This window comes from Tyto alba, unplaced genomic scaffold, assembly GCF_018691265.1.
Source record: "Tyto alba isolate M040663 unplaced genomic scaffold, T.alba_DEE_v4.0 Super-Scaffold_41, whole genome shotgun sequence".
Lineage (NCBI taxonomy): Eukaryota > Metazoa > Chordata > Aves > Strigiformes > Tytonidae > Tyto > Tyto alba.
Window position 1 is genome coordinate 1617114 of NW_024881317.1, and position 20431 is coordinate 1637544.

At 41.9% G+C, this 20431-nt stretch overlaps 1 long non-coding RNA gene across 18 annotated transcripts in view; it reads right to left on the reverse strand.

Annotated features, from left to right (window-relative positions):
• Positions 1-249: 249 nt before the first annotated feature.
• Positions 250-20431, reverse strand: part of LOC116961909 — a 32218-nt gene continuing 12036 nt past the window's right edge. For 8 of the 18 annotated variants that reach the window (XR_006166580.1, XR_006166585.1, XR_006166578.1 and 5 more), the window contains 7 exons: positions 16925-17113; positions 16302-16408; positions 14603-14735; positions 8142-8330; positions 3235-3264; positions 1901-1970; positions 250-1495 (listed from right to left, as the gene is read on the reverse strand). This is a non-coding gene — a long non-coding RNA (uncharacterized LOC116961909). Of the gene's footprint in view, positions 1496-1900; positions 1971-3234; positions 5300-8141; positions 8331-14602; positions 14736-15306; positions 16409-16924; positions 17114-20431 lie in introns of all 18 variants that reach the window. The other 10 variants (XR_006166587.1, XR_006166579.1, XR_006166575.1 and 7 more) reach the window with 9 other exon arrangements.

Genomic DNA, 20431 nt, shown 5'->3' on the forward strand with positions numbered 1-20431 from the left:
TCCCTGCAGAAGACTACGTTTCAAGAAAGAACAATATTTGACAGAAGCCTTCTAAGCATTTAACTAAAACCAAAAGAAAAATCGAAATAAACAGTAGGAAAATAGAAATAGTACAGAGCTCCAAAAATCTGGCAACTAGCAGCAGAAAATGTAAATATTGCATGGAACTATTTTTAAGTAAGAACATATTTTCCAATGATGAAATGAAAATTGGAATATATCCACACACACACACACACACAAAAGAGAAACTGTTGGAGCCAATTTATTGTTGTGCCATTAGTGTAGAACTTCGAGTGTGTTCAAAAAACATGAGCGACTTGAGTTGTCATCTCTTACATGCACATATGAAACACAATAACATTTGGAAAAGCCCACTCAGCATTACTCTTTACTTCACTACGGTCCAATTTATCATCGTCACATAACAGACATGAGGAAAAATATTTTAAAATTTGAACTTTTAATTACCGGGATAAATACAGTTATATCTGGTTTGGGTGACTGACAAAACTGATCTTTTAAACCTCAAGGAAAGACAGTGACAATATTCCAGATATTAGTATTTAACTTTTTTTTTTTTTTTTTTAGAGTGTTTTCACCATTCTTAAAAGCTGGAATATTTTTCTTGACATACCAATGTATGTATTTAATTGAAGACTAAAATCATAAAACAGGTTAACCAAAGATCTTACTTTCCTGGTTTCAGTCGCGCTCTCTCCTACAGCAGACACAGAGATGGAGACGGAGGAGCAGAGGAAGCGTCAGGAAAAAATTATATGGTGGTTCTTACAAATTTTCTACTCTTTTTCTAGTGCTTGAGCTTTTGCTGTCTGGATTCCCACGAGTCAGCGTGCCCACTGAGATGTGGCTCGGTTAACACTCTCAGCTGCACTCTCTACTGCTATCTGTAACGTTTCAACCATTCCCAGAAGGATTTTGCCTGGAGCTTGATGTTCCACCTTCTCAGACTCCTGCAACCTTTTTCAACATTTTGTTGGTAGGTTCTGGGTTTTCAAACTTAACTGCGGTATTTAACACTCTTTTTTTTTTTTTTTTAAAAAAAAACAAAAACGTTCTTAGAAGATTTTACTAAATCCACTTTATTAACTGATCTTGAGCCTTATTTTTCTTTTTTTGTAGCAGCAGTTTGCAGCATTAAGACCGGCTCCTTCAGTGCTGCTGTTGGCTGAGCAGACTCATAAGCACATAAAACTACAGAAATATCTGTGTCAGTTTGGAGTGCCGTGGATGGGGTAGGTTTTCTTGCCGTTGTGGTGTTTTTTTTGGCTTTTTTTTTTTGCTTTTTAGCGTGTTTCCCATATACTTTTAACCAAAGACCACCAGTGGTTTCACCAAGAGTGGGTGCAGTGGCTGAATGCTGAGCTGGTGTGCCCTCGCGTGGGCGCACGACTTGCTGCAGAATATCCACAAGGCTCTTCAGGGTTTCCTCCTCTTTAGCTGCTCCTGCCCTAGAGGGAGGTCGTTTGAGATGCTGCAGAAGAGTATTAAACAGCTTTTAAGTTGGGCCTTCATGCCAACGTGGGATGTACATTTGCTATGCTCACCTTTCAGTCGGCACCACAAACAGCACAAACTTTAGCTGGAATAATTATAACCTTCATATTTACAGAAAATCCATTCGTTTTGCCATACTAGATGGTAACCCTGCTTTCTTGAATGGATGAATAATGCAGTGAATTCTCCAGCTCTCTCTGTCTCTGCAGTGAAACAGAGTTTCCTTCACGCTGCCCTTGAAAGCCACAGTTTTTATGCCCCAACAAGCCCGGGAAATGTGCATGGGATGCCTTCCTTAAGAGCTTGTTGGTTTGAAAAAGGTCCCACTGCTCAGCACGCAGCTGAACGGCGGGTGGTTGCTGTGCAAGGGAAAAGCTCTTACCAGGGACTGGAGCACCCACTGTGTCTGCAGCCGGAATCTCAGCTGATGGGGATGGATGATGCACCATCATCTGTCAAACACAAAAACTAACTTTAATCACATCAGGACTTGCAGCTCATTGAAGTGATAATATTCATCGCCATATTATCACACTGAATTTTTTAGGTTCAAATTAAGATGAACTACTGTAAAAAAACTGGGGTGGAAGGAGACAACTTTAATCAAAACATTATGCCTAGAGAGTCCTGGAAACTCAAAGATAAGGCTACTATTTTTAGTGAAGAAGCAATCAAATTGGGCCAAGAAAAAAACCCCAGTATATTCGAGAATATATTCTTTACAATACTCACAACTCATAAATTTGCTTCTCCTCTATATGCACTATGTGGGGGAGAACACAGGCTTTTTCAAGTTTAAAAATGTCAAAATCCAACTTGCAAATGAACACTTTCAAATGAACATTTTAATTTACACTTTGCTTTCCTACCTTTTTTCTTGGAGAAAAAAAAAAAACAAAACAAAACAGGTAGATTCTAAATAGCTACCCGGTCTGCATGCTGAAATGCAAGAAATCTACGTACAAACTTCCACACGTGCAAAAGTCTGAATATGAATTAATGTACATTCAGACCTAAAAGCCTCATATAAGGCTGGTGGTCCCACCTGTCCACCGTATATTCTTTAAGCATCAGACTTTGTATTTTTGAACAGCACAGCCCAACTAAGAAGGTACAACTTTGGAAGAGTACCATCTACGAAAACGTACCGTGCACTCTTCAAAATTACTTGCATCTCAGAAGCAGCAAAGTTCCTCCATGCAGAGCTGTTCTAAAATACTGAGCCAAGCTGGTCATCACTAACAACTACAATAAAACGTCATAAAACTCACCGTATGTCACAAACTTTTGAAAAACATGGCACATAATTATGCTTGAAAAACATGAAATCAGAAAACAACTTGTGACTATTATTCCTACATCATCGTTAAAATGCTAGCACTGGAATCATGTGACATACCAAACCTAAGTGACATATTAGAGAAAGTGCCACTTGGCGAAATTAATCCACTTCACTAGGAATACTTAATCATCTTTACGAAAGGTTCCACTTTGCAAATTTTAAAATTAAATTCGTGCAAGTCTTTCCATACTGGGAACCTATACGGACTGCCCTTTGTCTCCCCTTGACATTGCTCCCATAAAAATTAACGGGAAAGCTTCCTACTGGTTTCAAGAGGAGAAGAATTTGGCTTATATACACAGTAGCACTAAAACAGTGAGTAATTAATGAGAAATAAATACAACTGTGTTCCAAAGTCCCCTCATTCAAATTACCTTTGTATGTCTCATATTCCTGAAATTATGCTGCAACGATAAAAGAAAGAAAAATTTTTAGAAACATAATCAGTCACACAGCACAAACACAAACAACGTGATCTCAATTTGATACATAGGCTTGAATTTGCTGTTCTCTGTACTTTATAATCTTCTGCTTTGAATGGAAGTTGCCATGTCATAAGCAGTTCTGGTAAAGGAGAGCTGCACAGTTCTATTGTGAAAGAACAGAAGAGAGTGGTCTCTCTTTTTACAGCTAGGTTTCTTTTTTTTTTTTTGCAGTGAGTCCTCTGAAACTTGTACAGATTTTTTCTGAAACACAGATTCCCTTCCAAAGCTGGCTTTTGCTTCAGAGAATCAGAACCTCTAAAAACAAAGAGAAAAGTAATTATTTTCCCGTGTAGCACCTTAATAAAGATATTATATTAAAGCACCTGATCTAGTGACTCAGTGCAGTCTAACCACTTCCAATTACTGACCTAGAGAATAAGACATCTCCTTTCCCTGTGCCACGTTGCCCTCGTGATCCCCCAGGCATGTATTTGAAAGGGTTCAAGCGTTCACAAAAGTTCAGAGGTTTATTTTGGGGGGATTGACTTCCACCTTACATCATCAGTTCATCCCAACACCGTTAGAGCAAGTTAGAAATAAAGCTAGTCGCTATTTGCCTGTACGACACACTGCATGAGCACAGAAAATCCTACTGGTCCCTCCTGAGCAACACAAAAGAGCAGCTTTGGAAAAAACATATGAAAGGTGATATAAAAATGAGATCTGATCTTCTACTGCTAGATAAAGGAGCTATGCAAGTTTCCACCCCAGCCATTAAATAACTTGCACAGCAGAAGAGGACTGATGAAATACCAGCGTGCGTTTGTACAATGGCTCTGTTACTATCTAGATCATTTAAAAATTGCACTTCAGTAAGTCTCCAAAATTAAAAAGACACACAAAGGGAAAAATGTCAAAAGACGATACTGAACCCTGAAGCTTAATAGTTAGGCTGTGTTGCAGTAACTGTTTAACCTAAAATACTTCAAATTGTTCCCTAATTCTATGTTTTTGAGAGACAGAGAACGTAAAATAATAAAAATTTCATAGTTAAAGCCTTCATGGTTGATCAGGAACCAAAAGCTAGGAAACAAGAGCTGCAGACAAAACTAACTGTTATAAAAATCAAATTAAAATGTTACATAAACACTTATTTGCTAAAAAGGGTGGGTGATTTTTTGCTGAAAAAATGCAAATAAACTTCTGGCTTTCTCCTGTCTTTCGTGAGGCTTCACAATATCTCAACATGTATGTAATAAATAAGATTCTGTAACTTTTCCAGCTAAAACTTTAATTACAGAATAGCATCCACACAAGAAATCATGTTTGGAGCAAGGCTGAAACTATGAAAGAAAATAAATTTGACCTTTGACGACAAAAAGCTTTCCTCACATCGGTTCTCCAACAAGTGAGGTTTTACAGTGACTCTCATGCAGTGCTCTCAATAGCATCAAGTTTTCTAATTTCATAATTCAGATGAACAATCATAATGACTAAAAATTTAACCTGACAACAGGGGGGGGAAATTACAGCTACACTCCTATTCAAACAGTGGGAGAATGTGAAAATCTAAGGGCTCTCAAAAGGTTTACAGAAGGAAAAGTGTATCAATTAACCCGTTTTGCCTGTGGAATTACAAAAAAAAAAAAACATCCCAAACCCACGCTGCAATCCAGAAGATGGAAAGCCTCTCTGGTTCCTACACGGCGATTTGTCATCTCTGGAGGACAGATGTAAATTGGAAAGAGAGGAAGAGAACCAGGGCTGTCAAGAAAAATATTGATTTGTACTCAGCTGTCTTCTTTAAAATCTCCTCCAAGCCTCCCCCGAATAGGAATTCGTGGAGGAGCAGAAGGCCCATCAGCTGTGACTTGACGTCGCATCCTCTTGCCCGCGGGCTCGCCAGAAAGGCCTTCCATCCACGGAAACGGCACTCGCAGCCCACAAAAGATGCCAACGGGCTAAATGCTGTCAGCTGGGAACCCAAAGGCACAGCTATCATATGGACTGAGTTCTGAAATGGGTAAAGAAAAAAAAAAAAAAAAAAAAAAAAAGAGATTTCCCCTCCTCTCTCTCAACAGAAAACATTTATAAATGCTACGCTCAAGTAAACTGCCAGCAGAATAGAAATATTATAAACTTTGGTGGCATCTGCAAATGCCTTCTGCTCTTTCAAATGTTCCTTATGCCTCAGCTAGCAACAGCCCTACAACTTCTACGACGTTGGGAACAGCATACATAAAGGAGGGAAGAGTTCAGGTAATTGATGCCCTTTAACAGGTTTATCCTGCATTGCCTTCTGATACGAATAGTGTCTTAACAGTTTATTCAGGTAGAATTTGGTGGAGACGATTTAAAAGTTACAAGAGGCAAAGCCTAGTATTATTTTTATTTCTGCAAAATTTTCTATCATGGCTGAATATTTAAAATATATATTCCATAAGAAGGTATACAGAAGACTGTGTGAAAAGGCCATAGATTTATTCCAGTTCATTCAATTTCTGAGCAAGAACGTGAAGTTTTTTTGGTCTTCTCTAGCAAGCCATTGCTCAGCAAAGAATCAAAGGGAAAAAAGTGGTTTGTGCAGCATGACTAACAGGAGCCAGGCTTCCTGCAGGCACACGTACAATTAACCGCCAGGCAGAGTCCTCTGTACAAACAGAAATATCAAATCTCTTCTGCGCCTGTTCCTTTGAAAGGTTAAAGGGTGATATGCTATGGAAGAACGTGAGCTCAGACTGGAATAAATTCCCGAGGTTTCCTCGGGCCGGTAACAGCAGCTCCGGGGCTGCCCGTCCTGCTCGCTTGCTGAACTCCAAGTACCACGTCTGACAACATCCTTCTCGGTAAAGTTGTGATTTAAGCAAGAAGAGGAGCCTTGATGTACATTATCATTTCCAGCAACAATAGACGAATGCACTATCACTAACCAAATGCCTGTGGTTTGGGGCGTAAGCAAATACTTCCAGTGAAACAAATGACAAGCTTCGAAACGAGGGAGTGATTTGAAGAAACAGGTAGAAAACACCATGAAGAAAATGAAATTTTAAAGCAGCATCAGTCACGGGAGACGACAACTGTGGGGAGAAGATGGGCCAGTCACTCATCACTTCACGCTCTGCCTCGCTTGGTGGCAGAAAAGCTCAAGCATTCACACCAGATTGCTACTTTAAGCGCTGCAGAAAAGCTATTTCAGCTTGCCACTTCCCTAAATAGGTGAACATTATGTTCCTTTAGGCCCCTCATGATGTGATGGAGTAACAACCCTTAACCTACAGGACATAAATATATTTTTATAAGCACACAGAAACTACGTGGCTCCTAGGCACTTACAACCACCTTCTAAAAAGAAGTATTGCAAAACACTGAAAACAATATATCTGATGCCACTAGCTTGAGTAGTATAATGACAGTACCTTTAAAATTTGTTTTGGTACTCACCATTTTAATTTGGTGAGGAATTGTTTATGTAGCTAAGCAGGTCAGCATCCCATTTGTGAATAATTCTAATGCTTCCTATCTGTTTTTACATGCTCGGCACCACGAATAAAGCACAGCACAAACCATGACGGTTCCTGGGAAGTAAACAGGCATCCGAGTCCAGGACCAGCTACACAATAAATCAGTAGCCGCCTGCAGAAGGGGCCACTGCAGCCCCGGCCCCTTTGTTCGGGCCCTGCACTGCCCTTGGGAAAACTTCAGACTGGTGGGATTTGGGGTGAAAAAAAAAAAGAGGAAAAACCCCACCCCACACACGTCAGCATCCTCTGCCTCAAGCGGGGCTGCTCCGGGCCGTGGTCCCCCCCATCCCAGTTCCCCCCATCCCAGGGCTGGACCCGCACGGCACGGCCAGGCTGACCCACAGAAAAAAATTAATCAAGTCCAGTTAAATGCTGGGGTCCTCTGCTATGACAAGCCAAACACCGTAAAACCAAACCCTTTTTAGGGTGCAGGGTCCAAATACGAAATTACTGCAATCACAATTTGATGGAATTAGGGCAGAGAAACACACAGCTGTAGGCAAGGTGCGTGACCAGCAATAATTAACCACCTCCACCGTACCATCCGTGCCTACTGCCGCTGACAGTGCCCTTCAGAAACACCCTAAACAAACCACCTATAAACCTTCCCAGCCCCCATGTGCTTTTTGCTGTGCTTTTGCAGGGATTTTGGTAAAGGGGTCGAAATAACTCTGCTACTTAGAGGTAGCATGGCAGTGGTCGCCACCTCCCAGCAGTATGTGTTAGGGGTGCAGTGGGCGAGAAGCGGGGGACCCAGCATCACCTTTATCCTGCAGCCACTGCCACGGATAAAACCATCCGGGTTCCAATCATCCAAAGAAATGGGCTGAATTGTGGAGTAGAGGATTGCTGTGGGAGTGCGGAGGGCTCCCTGCACGCACCCACACCTGACCCCTTGGCCACGAGACTGATGGTAGGGTTAGGTGGTTACACCGCGATTTACTTCTCTCTTGATTGTAAGTATGTTAAAAGAATCAAATTATATTGCCCATCATTAGCTACTGCTTTTAAAGTGATTGTTCTGGTTAACATTTCCTTCAGGAAAGAAGAGGGTGAATTAAAGGTGGCTGCAACCCATCTCAAATTGAGACTGATTTACTGTAGCAATAATCCAGCTATTAGCCCTTATCCACAGCCGCTTGCAAAGGAAGATCCTGAAAATATTTTGAACTAACAAGTGGCAGTGAGAAGAGTCTGGGATTGCTTGTTCCGACATTCGCTAGCAATGTTCCACTGGTTAAATAAGAGAACACATCTGAAATGGTTAAATAAGATAATGGTACTGAATGGTTACGTAAGATAATGCATCTGAAATACGATGAATAAATTCCTTACCATTTAAAAATGTCAGAAAAACAGGCTTCACACTGAGTGCCCTGGAGGGTTTTTCTTTACAGACACCACGTATCACCTTTCAGGGAAGGAGCCCATTAGTATGCTCCAGTAAAAAGGTCTCCACTCTTCCTGTGACCTTTGTGAAGAAGCCACAGCAGTCTGTCCAACTTCAACGGCATCTTTCATCACCTGTGGCATGACACAACGGACAGCGATAAGAAAGGACAGATATACAAGGAAATTATGTGTCTCCCTTGGTATGAAGGGGGGAAAAAACCCCCATGACATCAGGAAAATGAGTCGCTACTTGTGCCAGACATGAAATTTCACTATTGCAATGGGAGAGAAGGCATCCAAAAGGTGTTAAAATTAAGCTTTCTACTTGACAGTCTCAGAAAGTTTGGTTTCTATTGCAATGGGAGAATCTATTCCCTATTGCAATGGGAGAATCTATTCCCTATTGCAATGGGAGAATCTATTCCCTATTGCAATGGGAGAGAAGGCATCCAAAAGGTGTTAAAATTAAGCTTTCTACTTGACAGTCTCAGAAAGTTTGGTTCCGAGGAGCGAGCACATCACAAGACGGGCTGTTCTCCAGGCAGTGATGACTGCAGTGGGGTCCTTCGGCAGAGACCGCCGGGCTCACGGTGCCTAAGGAAAAAATGGACTGCGAGCATTTCTATTTAAAGAACAGTGGGAATAAAATCTGGGAGACATTAGCAGCAACTGACAGAAGAAAGGAGTCTGTGGGTACTGGAAAAGATGTAATCTGCACTGAAACCTGGCTGTGCAGGCACAGCGACTGAATGCTCAGCTTCTCCCACTGCGGAGCTATTTCTGGGCTTAGAAAGAAATCCTCTAGAGGGAGTCAGAAAATTGTTTAAAGGATTTTTTTTTTTTTTTCTTTCCCCTTTCAGCCTGATAGTATCAAAAGACCAAGGGACCATGAGCCATTCCACAAAGAAAAATAGTAATTAAAAAACTTTGCTTCATCAAATGAGGAATATTTACAGCACAGCAGAAGCAAAAGGCTCGGAGAGCAAACAAACATTTACACACACAGCGGCACGGGTGCTGGTGCAGCAAACTGCAGACCAAAGGGGAAGCTGCCTCCCCAGGGAACTTCAAAGAAAGACATTTTCACCTGTCAAAGAGATTTTTGGAAATAAAATCCACGCAAGCCAGAAGAGCTTTAGGGATGAAAGGCTTGCGGTGACAGCGCCAGGGTGAGAGGAGCCAGAGCAAAGCGGGGTGTGGGAGGGGAGGGTCAGCCCGCCAAGGTCAGGGCCGCCGCTGAAGATACGGTGTTTCAGAGCTGCCTGCATCAGCACTTCCACGTTCCTGGTTCAGCCACCAGATACAGACGTATAGTAAATATTTCATTAGATAGCAATATGGCCAACACAGCACCGCTGTTTGTTCAGGGAAGTGTTTTAAATAATTTTGAATTGAAAAGTTACTTTAAGCCCTTTAAAAATTACAGCCGATGTAAATCACTGGGGGAAACGCAGTCCCGTTTTTTTCCCCCCAAAGTTATGAACAATTTCATTATATCTAGAATTTATTACCCACCGTTCGACAGGACACTTTTAACCTATTACAAAATTTATGGTTGTGATTTCAATAACACACTGTAGCTGTTTAATTTTATGTATGTGAGTAGTTCCGCAAAAATCAACGGAAATGCATGTGTGAAAAGGGGATTTCTGTTCCAGAAAAATGTTTTAAAATTTAAAAAAAAAAAAAAATCTGAATGAGGATGGAAAGTTGATATTGCAAAAATGGGAAACACATGGGAAAAGGCAAGTTTTCTTTTAGAGCTTCAAACCAAAATTTACTAGAACGTTTCTTTCACTCTGATGTCTGCATTTCAAAACAGAAGGGAAAACAGACTGGCCCAGCTACCAGCCTGCAGCACCCGAGGCCCCACGGTTGCAGGGGTGGGTCCTGGGCTGGCAGCCCTCACGTCCCCGCTGCCAGCACCCGGGGCACCGCTCCCGCAAGCCAGCGCTGCCCCCCCGGGAGGGAAACACCGCCGAGGAGCTGCGACCGAACCGCAATTCCCCCTGGCCGGCAGAGCTGTTCCGAAGGCAGCACCTGGCTGGAACTGCTGAAGTAAGAACCACCTCAAAATAGCGAAAATAGTAACATTTCAAGCCTGAAAGTCAAACAAGACCCTTCGCGCCGTCTAATATAAAATGAGGTGGGAAAGGCAAACCAAAACATGCTTTCAATTTTTGAAGATTTTACTTTTTTCCCCCCAAAAAAGAACATTACTAAAACATGGAGCACATTAACTTTATAAAACAGATGCCTTTAAACAAAGCTTCTATCTAAATATTTCTGCCCATTCCAGTTTAGTCCCTAAACCACATCAGTGAGAACTTGATCCTGAGAGCTTCCTCCACCCGCAAAGCAGTTGGGAGCAAAGATGGCATCCGCTCCAGACAAAAGACTGGACTTTTTACTGCATTCCTCTCAAAATTTTTGTTGAGAGAGTTGGCAGCTCAGCTAATTTAAAAATATTGGCTCATCCCTTTAAAACAAATCTCCCTCAGAGATGAATCAGGGCTGACACCGCTGTCAGGTGGCAGACGGAGTACAGCAGTGCTCCCAGGGGCTGGAGGTGGCGGTGCTCACGCAGTGTTTACAGAATTGGGAAGCAGAAGGAAAAGGCTCCCTTTGGTATTTAACTCTGGGAACGCCACACCAGGGGGCTGCAGGTTGTCCCAACGATTCCACACCCAGACAGAAGCAAGCTGAGGGACTGGACTGCTGCAGTGGGGCTCCCACGCTCTTGGGCCTCACTGCAGGCATCTGGAGAGCCCCCCAAAAACCCCGCAGCCCTTTCCCCTGAACCCATCAACCCCCCCCCCCCAGTCCCAGAAGGGAGGTTTTTTGTGTTGCACAGTTTGCAGGAGCGGCACTGGATTCAGAAATGACTTCCCAGGAACAACCCGTGCATCTCCCTCCACGGCTTTTCAGCCTCTGCCTGGTGAAGGCTCAGCTCGTAGCAGCGACAAGCCAAACGCACTGCCGGGCCCCTCTCCGTGACGGTTCCACACACCCCTTTGCTGCCAGCACTGAGCCCCCTCCACCCAACAAAGATGCCCTTCCTCGTCCCAACAATACTCCTTCTACATGTTACCCTAACTTTTTTTTTTTTTTTTTTTTTTTACTGCGGTACACTTGAAACAATCTCTGGATAGCCCCCTATTCCCTCGAACAAACAAAAAAAACAACAGAAAACCACCATCCATCCCCAAAGTCCCCCCCAAACCAACAAAATCTACACCCACTTTTTACTCGAGCTTCTTATTCCAGCTTCTCGATTTCCCCGTTTAAGGGAAAGAGTATTACGATGCATCATACAAAACACATCCCACCTTTGTAATTCTGTATTATTAGCAAAAGTGAGGGTTTGTCTATGCACAGATTTTGTACCAATAGACCCAACTACACTTGTTTGGAAACAAATACGGTTAATTCATAAAACTTGCTAGTATCAGTGTAATTATATTAGTATAAACTTCTTGATATAGTTCATGAAATCACTTAACTACTATGCTTAAATGCATGCATAATTGTGCTTAAACCAGCTCTAAATTTGACAAACATATGCCTGACATTTTTAAAGTGCTAGTAAAGAGTATGTTCAAATGAACCCCTTAGAGATCTCAAATCTAATTTAGGAATCTGAGCTAACAGGAACACAGAGATGGCATTAAGTTCCAGAAAATATGTTCAGGCCTCAAGCCTAACAATTTGCCTACACTTGAAATTTCTTGCTCCTCTGCTTGCTATTTGGTGTTACAGAGTTTTCGGTGATAAACAGAAGAATCTTTTAGGAAACAACTGGTATTTAGAAGCTCTTAGGAAATAGGTTTACTGGGACACAGCAGGAGTTCACAGGCAGCCAGTCACCCCCAACAGCTCCTGCACCTCTGCCAGACTTTCCACTGGTATGTTCTACCCAACCGTGAGAATTAATTTTCTCTTTTCTCTCCTTGTTACTTGACTATGCTGGTGGCTGCTACTAACGAAGCTGCCAATGTCTCTGAATTCCTAGCCAATCTACACCAAAGGAACAATGCCTCCAAATACACTACTGGAGAGCCTGCTTTGGCCAAAACAGAGATAACAAGTAGAAGAATGAAGTAAAGTTTCCATAAAGTATGACAGAAGAAAGGACAGAAATGACCACTACCCGGCAGGGCTGACAAACCCAAGGTTTTCCTGAAGAGCACGTTGGTTCTACACTCACAAAGTGTGCGCTAGCCTGCGTGTATCTTGTGACCCTTTCCTTCTCAAAAAAACCTGACTTAATACATCCCTGGAGTTAGGAACCTCCCTGTCACCTCCTGGTGGCCAGAGAGGCTGGGAAAAAACATGGGACAAAACCTCCTGAAAGGGAGCTTTGAGACCAACTGCAGAAAGCACAAAGCCGGTGAGGTCCTCCGGTCCTGGCTGGTGTGTGCCGCTCTGGGCTCCCCAGTACAAGACTGATACTGACTTGTCCAAGAGGAAGTCAAGTGCAGGGCCACAAAGATGATGAAGGGATTGGAGCACCTTTCATACAAGGCGAGGCTGAGAGAGCTGCAACTCTTCAGCCTGGAGATGGGGAAATCTTACCAGTGTGTATAAAAACCTGATGGGAGGGAATGAAGACGAGGGAGCCAGACTGTTCTCAGTAGTGCCCAGGGACAAGAGGCAAAGGGCACAAACTTAAAAAAATGGAAGTGTCATCTCAACACAAGAAAACACTTTTTTTTGTTCTTTACTGCAAGGGTGGTCAGAGACACTGCAGCAGGTTGCTCAGAGAGGAGGGATAGTCTCCAAACACGACTTGACATGGTCCTGGACAACCTGCTGTAGTTGACCCTGCTTCACAGCAGGGGCATTGGACTAGTTGATCTCAAAAGGTCCCTCCCAACTTCAAACGATTCTGGGATATGAGTGCCACCAGTGAGTTTTGTGCAAATCAGAAACTCCACTGAGAAAAAAAAAAAATAAACAAAAAAATGTAAAAATCTCAAACCATTATTAAGTTCCTGTGCATTACTCAGACAAAAATAACCCAAAGGGGGACAAACGCCTTCCAGTCAGCAGTGCTGGCTCCATTAGAGAAGCCCCAGATTGCTTTATCTGTCAATACAAAATTGGCTAGCTATGGACTTGCAGATGGAGATGGGGCAGTAGTGAATGCACATAAATACTGTGGAGCCACAAAACAAGATCCGCGACAGAGAAAAGTCATTCTAGACATCCTCAACTTCTCTTATTGCAGACCTACAGCGCTTCCCAGGCAGCGACAGCTGGCTGATCCCCAAACAGGAATTTGTTGCATGAACTTTCTCAACAAAAAAAAAAAAAAGGAAAAAAAAAAAAGCACATTCTTCTACATCAATCCCTTTCTCAGTGTCACTAGTTCTAAATCTATTGCATATCTTTACACAAGCCTGCAGCAGCCAGCTTGAACTCACCAGTGTGAGGAATGCAGTGCAGATGCACATCTCTTCCTCTTTGCTAGTGCCTCTCTACTTTGGGGTGGGGGGAGGAAGCTTATGGTATAAACCAAGAAGAATCTCAAACTGAGCAATCCCTCTGATGAAGTCCCAAATTTCAATCACCCCTGATACAACTGGTACAACACCCAGCAGAGTAATTGCCATACATGTGGCACACCTCCTCCACCACAGTGAACCATGAGGTGGCTTACCAGAACGATGACTACCTGGTTTCCAGATGTCACCAGGCTGTTTGGCTATACCATTCCCTAAAATAGCTTAATCATAATGTACCTATGCACTACAGACTCTGCTTTCTCAACAGGAGCTGAAATGTAAAAGGCTTAATGCAGACACAGACTCAGATGGCTTTCAAATGTGGAGGCACTCTAGGAACTCCTGAAAAGAATTTTTTTTTTTTTTTTTTTTTTTTTTAAACATGGTACCTTCAGGAACGAGGATCTTAAATACCTGGAAGTCTCTGAACACAAATAGCCTACAGAAGAGGCAGCACAGCTAAACAAAAAAATCAACCTGATCAAAGCAAATATTCCAAATTGATTCATTTGGGGGAAAGATTTAAAAATGTGTTTTGTTCTGGTTTCTGTTTTTTTTTGTTTTTTTTTCTGTTTGGTTGGTTGGGGTTTTTTTGTTGTTTTTTGGGTGTGGTTTTTTTTTTGTTTTTGTTTTTGTTTTTTTTTTTTCCAGGTTGTATATTTTCTTTACATACCCTAAAAACCAAAGGTGAAGTATAACTAGTTACATTTTGTTTAAATGCAAAAAAATATTTCCTGCCTGCTGAGATCTTACATTGGATGCTGAGATTTTCTCTCCCGTGGGGTATGTGTAGTTAGAATCTGAGATGGTAGCAAAATTTGCTCTGCAAAGGAAATTGCTTTACTACAGGTGGCTTAAAATTATCTGGTTTCTATTTATGTTCATTAACTCAAATACCTGGGGAGAAGTAATGTCGGCTGAGACTTCAAATCGTTGCCTTTTGAAGCAAGGGCTTCCAAAGCTGACAGCTCCCCTCTCTGGGTTATCCACAGTCTCCCCGCAGAAAAAAAAAAAACTGTAAACCATATTTCTAAAAAGATAAAGAGGATTTATTTTTCATGCTGTTTTTTAGGCATCATGGAAAATATTTTTTAAAAAAATAATACCAGAAACCACTTCTCCCCATTCTGCTATATGCTACAAGCAGGAACAGCAGCTTTTTGAGAAACTTCCATAGAAATAATAGATCATAAAGGAATGAGAGAACTGGAAATAACAGAAACCACGAAGAAAAATATTTTAGAAGGAATAAAAAAGTAAATCAAAAGTTTTCTACTTACCTGATTTCCCAGCCATGAATTCTCATCATTTCCCAACCTCCCTAATTCTAACGTCTGCATCTTAACCAGCTAAAAGCTATTAAATAGTCAGAGAATTAGCTTTGGACCCATGTGTATATTGGAACATCTGAAGGGAAATTAGGCAAATAATAACTTCTTATTCAAAAGGCTAACTCAATTTTAATATTAGAAGAGTACTACTGACTTCCAGTCCCACCAGTTTTCCCAGAATCTCCACCCCATTAAACTTGCTTGGCAAGATACTGACTGACAACACATTTCCCCAATGAAATGCAAGTTAAGAGTCACTCGCTCACTCACCCGCGCTCTTTGGCAGAGTGCTCCTGAGAGCGTTCCTCAGCCTGCTGAGCAATCCAGGAGCTGATTCACGCTTCCTTAAGGTATTACATATGCCTCATCTATACTGGTAACCCCTTTTGGGGACAGGAGGCTGTAAAGTTACATCTGGAGAACTCTTAACGTTCCACAGAGATTGCTCAATCACTCTGTTCCCTCTTTTTGCTCCCATTTGAGTGCTATGGCTAGTCACTCCTGTCAATCTCGAGCCTTTCGCATCTAGTATCTGCCAAAGATCAGTAGCAGTGGAATAGTAAACTTTGTAGAAGGCAATTCTACATAGTATTACTTTGAGATTTTCTAACAGTAACATTACAAAATAGCCAAGCCAATTATTTCTGCTGAGGAACAACACATCTGCAAATCATGGGGCACTGGTGAAGAGAAACTTCAATACAGAAGCTTTAAGAACATATTTATAGAAAATAATGTTAAAGACAGTCAGAAATACCTTTCTTTTATGCAAATTTCATAGAATATGAATCCCTCCCAGTCCAAACTTGTGTACACTAAGGATTCTACTCTATTAATTACTTCCACTTAAGTATAGCTAGCCAAACTTATGCTGTGCTCTATGCACATAGCCTCTAGGCAAAACAAAGTCTGCTTTGGGATATACATTTACTAAATGCATGAAAGATTTAACAAACTCTGTTTCTAGAAATCCAGAAATGCAGAATTCCAGAGCTGGAAACATAAGATAAGACCCTGGAAGATGCAGTGGATATGGCCAAAAAAATGTTAACGCTAACAAAGTGCTGCTATAACACATTTTTTGTTGGGCAACAAGTTGAAAGCACTTTAACACAGATGACATTCACCAGGCAGTCACAGTCACCCACACAAAGAGAAGACTATTTTGTTGTTGTTTTTGGAATATCTGATGAGGTATGTTAGGCAACGGTTTTACTTCAGCACTAAGTTATGGCCACGCTGACAGCCAAGTCACATACACTTACCTTGAAGCAAGAATAAATGGGAAGGATAAAAACATTGTGGCACTTGATGGCTGTTGTTCGAAAGACAGGCTGTTGTCTAGAAACACATTTCATGTTCACTCTTCTACCTTGAAAGAAAGGCTAAAGTGTATTCACTGCTATTAATGAAGAACTAAGAAGCAGGCATGCTCATCACATCAAAAAAAGCTTTGTAAGGCAAACTAGTGGTAGGTTAGCCCCAAACCAGTCCTTTATGAACTTCACCAGATAAGCAACTGGCTTCTCTCTGCTCCTATTACGGAATATTCCCTGCAATTTCAGTTATGAAAACTACTAGACCTCAAAAACCAGAAGGTAGTGGGATCCGCCTCCCTCATGCGAGCACTTTCCCAGTGTTAATCCCACAACAGCAACACCCTTTTCTTACAGCAAGGTTCGGCTCTTGTGAACTCTACCCTGGGGAGGGCAGGCAAGGAGAAGGGCGATGCTACGGCTGCAGCCCACAAGCAGCGTGATGCCACACACCTGCACAACTGCAACCAGTAATCCCCTTCTTATTGTTGTTTGAGGTTCTGAGTGGAGTGGCCTGGTTAATTCACAGCCTGATTTCGAATACTCCTCAATACATTGCTGTGCTCACTGACCTCTCCACTTGCTCACGAGCCCGCTGCCTCTGAAGGTGACATGGTCCAGTTTCGGTCATGGCGATACCAAGGATACAGACCCTGCTCCTTCTGCTCCGCCTTCCCCCAGCACAGCTCATTCCAGTCCTCGTCTTGAAACGATCTGGAAATCCCCAAACGGTTGCTGGTCTCCTGCTGAAACGGCGGTACCTGTCAAAACACAAACCTGGGCTTTTCCTCATCCTGTTGTCTTCTACTCTTCACATAGAACGGAAATCTCGAACAGGTACTGGTACAGGCTAGCAACAGGAGACTATCTGACTTTAGGATTACCCCACTGAAGGGAACTAAGCTGGACAGTCACCTACAACTCACTGGGAACCGATCTGTCAAGAGGAGGGACTCTGGAAAACCACGGTGTCTTGCAGGGATCCAAGACTGGAGGTGATCAAAGAATCACCAACGAAAGAAACTGTAAAATCCTAAGAGGGCAGGAAAAATCCACTTAATCCCTGCAGGAAGGTGGATTTGTCTGTATCAAATCCTCACTAAAACATTAAGGATCTGACTTGCCTAAACAAGAGGGATTGCCAAGGAGATCAAATCAAGGAGATCTTTGGCATTTCTTCCCCAATTTCAACACTTTAACCGCCAATTAAAATCAATGCTTTTCTGTCCATGCGATCAACTGTGCCACTGGGCTGTAAACTGAGGGTTTCTACCCTGTCAGGCCTCAAGTCAGCTGCAGGGGGATGCTGTCCAAACGGGATGGGGCCGCGAGAAGAGGTGGCCAGAACCGAGGAAAGGAGATGGTTGTGACAGAGGGATCAATCTCTGTGTGCATCTAATCAAGACTCAAGGGGAGTGCCTGCACTTTCTAATTACAACACTTGATGAGCTTAATGTTCAGGATTCAGTAATAGGACCTTTTGGTAGGAATCTAAAGGATAGCCCCTTAAAAGAAAAAAGCAAAACATCTTCTCTACAGCTACTTCTACACCCCTGTCCCTCCTTTATTGTCAACTTGTTTTGGGTAAACGTTAGGTATTTCTGGAGAGTACAACACTGCTCTATGATTATAAAGTGAATTTCTGATAGAAGTAGACCTTTGTAGAAAAAAAAAAAAAAATATTATCCAAGTAGTATCTCCCTTTGCTTTAATTTCCTACCCCTAGCTTTAAGTCCCACCTGTGTTTCCCTTGCATTCAGAGATGCTGAGTAAAGACATGTCATGAGTATTTAGAGGAGGAAGGTGGAAAGCTGCAACAAGCTGAAGACAAAATCAAGGGGGAAGACATTTTGCTGGTGTCTGTGAAAACCAGAACTTGGTGAGCCACCGTCCTTCTTTCAGAGGAACAAAAAGCCACCTTCAGTACTCACCTCTAGCTAGTAAATAATACACCAGAACCCATCCATTTTACCTCACAGAATAAAAAAAAACAAAGGTGACTTGTTTATATCATTGTACTGTCCTTGTGCTAACACTTTTCCTGGTACTAGAACTTACCTTTAGTAACCTGTATGCAGAAATGTATCTTCAAATCTGTATCACCACGTATGTCAGAGTGTTTTAAAAGTTCACAATCATACCAATACAAAACACTCAAGCCACCTGACTTCTCATTTGTATAATTTGTCGTGAACTTCTGTGTGAATTAGATATGTGCACGGCAGAACAAATACAGCCCCTCTGCACCCACAAAAGCTCAGTTTGCACAGACGGTCACTGCAAGCGAGCAGATACACTCGGCAGGCAGCTCTCCATAGCTGCACGTGCTCCTGCTGCCCTTCTGTATTTTCAGAATCTGATCCTGTAAGCCTACCCATCTCCTCAGATGAACACCCACCTTTCTTCATAAGCACACATTTACGCTAGCTGGCATTCCTGTGTTTTCTGATGCCTGTAGTAAGATACCCCATAACTGCCAACTGATTTTTTTTTTAATCTGTTTTCACACAAATTAATTTGAGTTTCAAATGCCTGACTGACCTGTGGAGCTGCCTCAGGAGAAAAACAAAGGGTGGCCATGGAATTTCCACACACAGAAGCAATATTTGAAAAGGCAGCTCTACTTGTTTTGCCCATACTGCAGTGATTTCTTGAACTCCCAACTACCAGAAGAACTTAAAAAGTTAATAAACCACAAACAGCCATTTCCTATGGTTTTCCACTCACGAGGCTGAGATAGGAAAGCAAATATTTAAGGAATAATGACAGAAAGCATACGTTTTTAAGATTACTGTAAAAACCATAGAAGTAGATGTAAGATAATAAACAAGGTTATATCATTCTGTATTTTCAAGAAAGCAGCTATTCATGAAGTACGGAGGCAAGAAGGAGAGTGTATTTTATTCCTCCCCTCATGGGGCTTTTAAATATACACAACGTATCGCAAGCTCTGGGAATTTTCAAAAAGAATAACGCAGCACATAAGCAGTAATAACATTCAGAGCCTCTGAATATTTCCCTAGCTCATCTCCAAGCACACATTCCAGTGTAAAGATCCGTGCTTTGAGCTTCATTCAGAAGACACACAGAATGCTGAGGCACTTTGTGCAGCTATTATCTGAAAAGTCTGACCTCGCAACAAATGACACTATAGAAGAAAGCTAAATTATCAAAACTTTATTTCAGCATTGTATGCTCAACAGGGTGTTTTGCATATCTGACTAAGCAGCCAATTTGCTGCTAGGTAAGCAGAGAATTTCTGATCCTGTTTGTACAATGCTAAACTCCAGCACACAAGAGGGTGAACTGTGAATATTCTGTAAAGCCCATTTGATTCCATCACTATTTTTGCAAGAGCATTTCTGTAAAGGAAAAGGGCTTCCATTTACTCAAACGTAAATGTTGCTTAAACAGAAAGGGGAATACATGATCCGTGTGAAGAAAAAAACAAACATATAGGGCCTAGCCAGCCTATTTCTTTTGAAGTGAAGTCTTTTTATGCTTAGCAGATGACAAATCCTTTTTGGTATATTCAATATTTAATATCCACCACTTAGTCCTAGGTTTTGCTTTTGTCATATTTAAAAGAAAAGAAAATAACATATCTTTTTCCAAGACCTGGAAGAGTAGGGCTGCACTCAATATGGACAGTGATTAGTAACAAGAAACCCTTCCTCTCTTTTTCTAGCCAGATCTTTTCTGTCCCCTCTCGCTATTTTTTCAGTTTGAAAATCTTTGTAAGATTTTACTGGGTCCAATGCTGGCAGAGTTTGCTCCTCACCCATTGCAGCACTCTGGGATTGCGTGGATGTCAAGGATGGATTTCAGACACTTGGCCCACTGACTCACTCTTCAAAGTACCATCTGACATGCTTGCACTTCTTTCTGTCGTCTCTAAGGTTCAAGATTCAGCAATGAAACCGGGATCCCTCACCTTGGAAGTGACACCCAGGATGAAATATGTCAGGAAAGTTAGTAAAAATATAATTGTTCTTGTTAGCAAAGAGCAAGTCCAGAGAGTAACAGCTAAGACCATCTTTGTAACAGATCTCATCAAATGCACAGGCACTTCACAAAAA